Here is a 5876-nt window from a genome sequence, read left to right as displayed (position 1 = left end):
TGACTGTTTCATCATTTGGAAGGAGAATATTGACAAACTTTTGGATTTCAAATCAACACTAAATGATATAAATAGTAACATTCAATTCACAATGGAATATAACAAAGAACAGCTTCCATTTTTAGACATCATGATAAAAATAGTCAACAATCAAATCATAACTGACATCTATTATAAACCAACTGATTCTAAACAATATCTCCTCTTTAGCTCATGCCACCCAAAACAAGGATTTGCACAATTGTGTCTGATAGAACAACTCGGGACCTTCGTCTTCAAGACCTCAAAACAACGCTTACTGAAAGACAATATCCACCCTCACTTGTAGATGAGGGAATTATACGTGCCAAAAAATTAGACATAAAAACACTAAGAACAACAAGACATAACACCACAACTCATCTCAAAACACTACTATTTATATCAACACACAATCCCAGAAACAGTGATCACTATACATATCCATCTATTCTGTTAAAATGTCTTATTCACGAGTTTCATTTCTTCATTTCCCTGAAGAGAAGATTACATTGTTTTATACCATTTTATTCCAGTGATATCTTCGAAACATGTGTCAGAAGTAAAAGAATTTGAATAACACCTGCGTCTAACTCCATTTATGCATGCATGTATGTATGTATGTATGTATGTATGTATGTATGTATGTATGCATGTATGTATGTATGCATGTATGTGTGTGTGTGTGTGTATGTATGTATGTATGTATAAATATATATATATACACACAATTGTTATTCATTAACAAGAATAGTATTGACAGTAACTTGGAAGTTTTGGCTAGCTAAACTATCATCAGTCTAAAGGTATTGATTAATCCTCTCAGTTTAATGTAAGACTGTTTTTATTATAACATAAAAAGAAATTTGATCCAGAAGTTTGATTCCTCTAGAGTTGCTTCTCTCTTAGGTATCACCTTAGCCCTTGCAGCAGTTTATGATGATACAGCTATGCCAGTCATTGGGTATAACATTCTCCTGAATGACTTGATTAACTATCTAGGTGATAATCTTGCATCCCACTTCCCCATATATACTAAGTGTCTTTGCAACTATCCCTGATGAACCCACAGCTTTCCCCTTCTTCATAACCTTGATCTTTTTATCTAACACACTGCTGTCAAACTTGATTTGTTAGCCCCTCTTTTGGGTCAGAATAGTGTAAGCCCTGTTTATCTCATGCATTCCCCACATTCATTAACCTACTTTGGTAGCACTTCCATACAAGTGTCTTTCATTCCATATCAATAGTGAGCTTGCTGTCATTATTCCAAACACACTTCTTACCATGACATCTTGATTCTTTCTCACACATTATCTTACAATCCTGAATACTTCTAGTCTTTGATCTTCCTGTTACAGGATGTGCAAATCTCTTCTTTTTGCCTCACCTTTAACCAAGTACATCTGATGCCTAGATGCCTTTCTTGTCATTAAGTAGTGGTCCCTACCACCATCATCCTTCCACTTGTCTCTTGGCCTTGACTGCCCTATCAACCTTATCATTCCACCACTACGCTACTTTTGACTTAGGTGGTACTCTTCTTCAGCCACATGTCAGATGTGTAACCCTAAGCAGATTATCTCATAAAATCTCCCATTGATGCCTATGCTACAGTTAATTAAATCTTCTCCTTTGCAGATATGTACATCACTTAGAATTTCTCTAAATCAGTTCTCAATTGCTGGATCTTTTAATTTTCAAAGCTTCCTTCTCTATGCTGTTTTTTTCTTTTCCTGTGTCCACCAAGCTCTGGTATAGAAGTCACTAACCTATGCTGCATAGTGCATTCTTTGCCAGGAAAGGTTTTGGTATTCACAATAATAGTTCTATCCTGTTGTCTGATGAGAATGTAATCTATCTGTGTATTCGCCATATTTGTAGGCGATAAGGTGGTTAGATAATTCCTTAAAGAGAGCGTTGCAAATTGTTAGAACAGTTGCATTACAAATCTTCAGAACCTTTACATCTGCCTCATTTCTTAAGCCATGGCCATCATCAAAGCCATTTAATATTCATTGATGTCGCCTGTTTTGATAATGTGGTCTCTATGTATATGGTTGAGTGCATCGTGACCAAACCAGAGATGAACAGAAGAAAGTCTTAGGGAAGAAATTTAAATGTGTCAACAGCTCAGGAAGGAAAGAGAAAGAAAAGGCAAACATTTCATTAAAGTAGGAGTGGAGTTGACCTTTGCGCAGACAACTCCAGGCACTTGGACACACTACATGATGTTCCACAAATAGTTTTCTACATTCACAGAGCAGTTTATCTCTCTTCCCAGGTGGAAATTACCATCATTGTTCACTGTAAATTGCCAAAATCAAATATATTATGTCCAGGAATAAATACTACAGTTAAGTGTTCATGAGTTTGCTCCAGTTTTTATTCATGCAACCAGCAACCACATTCCACATATACACTACAACAATGCTGCAATAATGTTCATACAACAATAATAATTAAGTCATCCACTTTGACAATGGTGACTCAGACATCTGAAGTATATCATCATTGACCAGTTCAGCTCAAGCAACAAGCAAACCACATGACTCAAGAAAAGGCCAGTAAAATCACAATATTGGTGACAACTGACATTCGTCTTCTTGACATTTGCTGCTGACCAGACACAAGAAAAGGCCAGCAAAAACTGTGGCAATAGTGATCTGATTCATCAACCTCAAGAACATCAAATCATTCCTACCACTACCAACAACAGTATGTAAAGATCAAATGAGCAGATGTCAAAAGCTAATAATTTTATCACCACAATACCTACCTCCTTAAGCTATGATATTATAATACTGATAGCATCTAGTAATGGCTTAGCTGTACTTTTTCATGCATTGAATACAGAAAAATTCTGAAAGAATGTCTATATAACAATGATAAGTTCGTGAGATATGCAGTTTTCTGCATGGTGAGAGGTGAGGTGTATCAATCAATTTGCTGCCCTCAACACTCTGTGATGAGTTAAGTGCCAAACTGTTTTTATAAGGTGACAAGGGGCCAAATTCTAAAACATCTGAGAAAGCTATATTATGCCACAGCTTCATGCTAATTGATTAATTTCTAGATCAATCATGTGAAACTGTGGTGACTTGCTTGTAAGGCCTAACTGAGTGTCTAGCAGTTAGGGTTTGAATCACTTCTATTCTTTTAATCATAATACTAATGTTAAGTGAATGAATAAAGGACTAGATGAAAGTTTTAATTGTAGGGAAAAGTTAGATATCTTATCTTATCTGAAAGCCTCCGTTATTGAATGAGTATTCATACAAGCCATGTAACAGAGTTTGAAAAGTGAGAAGACAAAGAGTTTGGTATATGTATTTTGGAGGTACACAGATCAAGCTATATGTATATACAGATATATGATGGCTCATTTCAGATTCCATCTACCAAATCCACTAACAAGGCTTTGGTTGTCTTATGGCTGTAGTACAAAACATTTGCCTAAGATGCCACACAGTGGATTGAACTCAAAATTCCATGGTTGGAAATCAAACTTCTCAACCACACAGCCATGCCTGTGCCTGTGTATATGTGTGTGTGTGTGTGTGTGTGTGAGAGAGAGAGAGATCTTTAACTGAATATATTTATAATTTGCTTGATTGACATTGCAGTCACTGACTATTTTTACCCTCCCTTCCCTTCTCTTTCTTTTCTCTTCTGTTGTTGTTGTCTTGTGTATCTTATTGTCTTTTATATCCCTCACCATTCAGCTATTGCAAATGTTATTATCATTGCTGTTATTGCTGCCAACAGAGATATTGTTTTTTTCTTCTAAAAAATGTTTGATGTTTGTGAAATGTGTGTGTCATAGTGTCTGTGTCTGCTTTTTATAATTCTAGATCAATGAGTCCATATATTGATAGTCAAAGCCTCTCAGAACCTTCTGCCTTACAATCTGTCTGTCTGTCTATCTTTCCCTCTCTCTCTCTTTCTCTCTCTCTCTCTCTCTCACCCATTACAACTCCAAGTTACCTTCCTCTCTCTCAGATTTCATTCCTACTCTAATATTTCAGTATAAACTTCATTGTTACAAGTACCAACACCATTAACCACTATCATCTCTTATTTTTATTTTCTCTAACTTTCTCCATTCACTATTATCAACATCTCTATCTCCACCACCATCACTACCATAACTACTGTTTCTTTCTTCACTATTTGACTTACTTCCCTTAGTATGAAGCAAAAGATTGGTAGGGACTTGCTACTGAATTAAAATATAAATGAAAAGAATAACTGAATCAAAAATAATCCATGTCTTATATATCCAAATGAAATATATATTAGATTAGGACACAACTGTATTACTGGAAACTGATTGCATTTGTAGAAATTCAACCAGAACCATTATGAGCTGGATGGTAAATTAAAGATATTTGAATTCACCTAGATTATATGAAAAATTTAGGAACTTTATTGTTCCACAGCAACTGAAAAACAACTAAGAAGAAAATATGAAAAATCTAAAATAAAGAAGATAAATCTTGACCACAGTTATGTATTCAAGGTAACACATAAAAAAGAATGTTCTCCATATATATATATATATATATATATATATTTATTTATATATAAAACAGAGAATCTGTCTGCTTGTTTGTTTGTACTGCAAAATGAAAGTAAATGGTTCAGGGGAAGCTCTTATACTTTTTCTATATATATGAAATCGAAATTCTGTCTCTTTCTTTCTCTGGCAAAATGTAAGTAACTAGTTCAGGGGAAGCTATTATGCTATTGCCTAATTTATCTCAACAAAAATCATGCAATGGTACAATACTAATTGTGCACAAACTTATGATGAACTGTGCTGAGGCAAATATTCTCACTGGTTGTGGTAAAGGTGACACCGTCTTCATTCCTTGCATACCAGTTATACCATCTATAGTACCATTCCAATTTAAGTGGTTACAGTTTCCTATCCATGTTTCTTTTGCCATGAACATTAATAAAACTCAGGGTCAAACATTAAAAGTTGCTGGATTGCAACTTGGAGAAGCATGCTTTCCACATGGCCAAATTTATGTAAGATCATCATGTGTAGGAGCTGTGTAATTTGTCTCAACAAAAATTATGCAATGGTACAACCCTAATTGTGCAGAAACTTATGAAGAAGTGCACAAAGGCAAATGCACCCTGAAATAAAACAAAAAAACATTGCTTATAAAGAAATATTCACTTTTAATGCAACATGAATACTTCAATAACTAAATTTGCCATTACTGTCATTACATTCAAGAATGACTAAATTACCTATTTAAATAAACTGAAGAGTGTAGGCTCGAAACATAAAAGACTTTCTGACTTTCCCGAGCGTCAAACTAATACACCTGCTTGTTGTTATATAGCTTGGGCAAGTGTGTTCTGCTATATAGCCTAGGGCTATCCAAAGCCTTGTAAGTGGAGTTGGTAGACGGAAAGTGAAAGAAGCCCATTGTATATGTGTGTGTGTGTGTGTGTTTGTTTCCCACTAATGCTTGACAACCAATGTTGGTGTGTTTATGTCCTTGTAACTTAGTGGTTCAGCAACAGAGACTCATAGAATAAGTACCAGGCTTAAAAACAAATAAGTACTAGGGTCAATTCATTTGACTAAGGATTCTTCAAGGCAGTGACCTGTGACTGACATGAGTAAAAGATAAAAGATATATATCACTGCCCATCCATCTATCCAAATGGCAGGATCTATGTTGACACACATTTCCTTGGCTGTACTCTTCTGAAGATAGGCTTTGCACCAGAAATATATAAAAGGTTTTTCAACTTTCATCTCTGCATTGTTAGAAGCTTTGCTTTCTTCATTTTATTTATTATCATACACGCACACACACACACATATATATATA

The sequence above is a fragment of the Octopus bimaculoides genome, chromosome 7 (genome assembly GCF_001194135.2).
Source record: "Octopus bimaculoides isolate UCB-OBI-ISO-001 chromosome 7, ASM119413v2, whole genome shotgun sequence".
NCBI lineage: Eukaryota > Metazoa > Mollusca > Cephalopoda > Octopoda > Octopodidae > Octopus > Octopus bimaculoides.
This window is presented reverse-complemented; position numbering follows the sequence as displayed.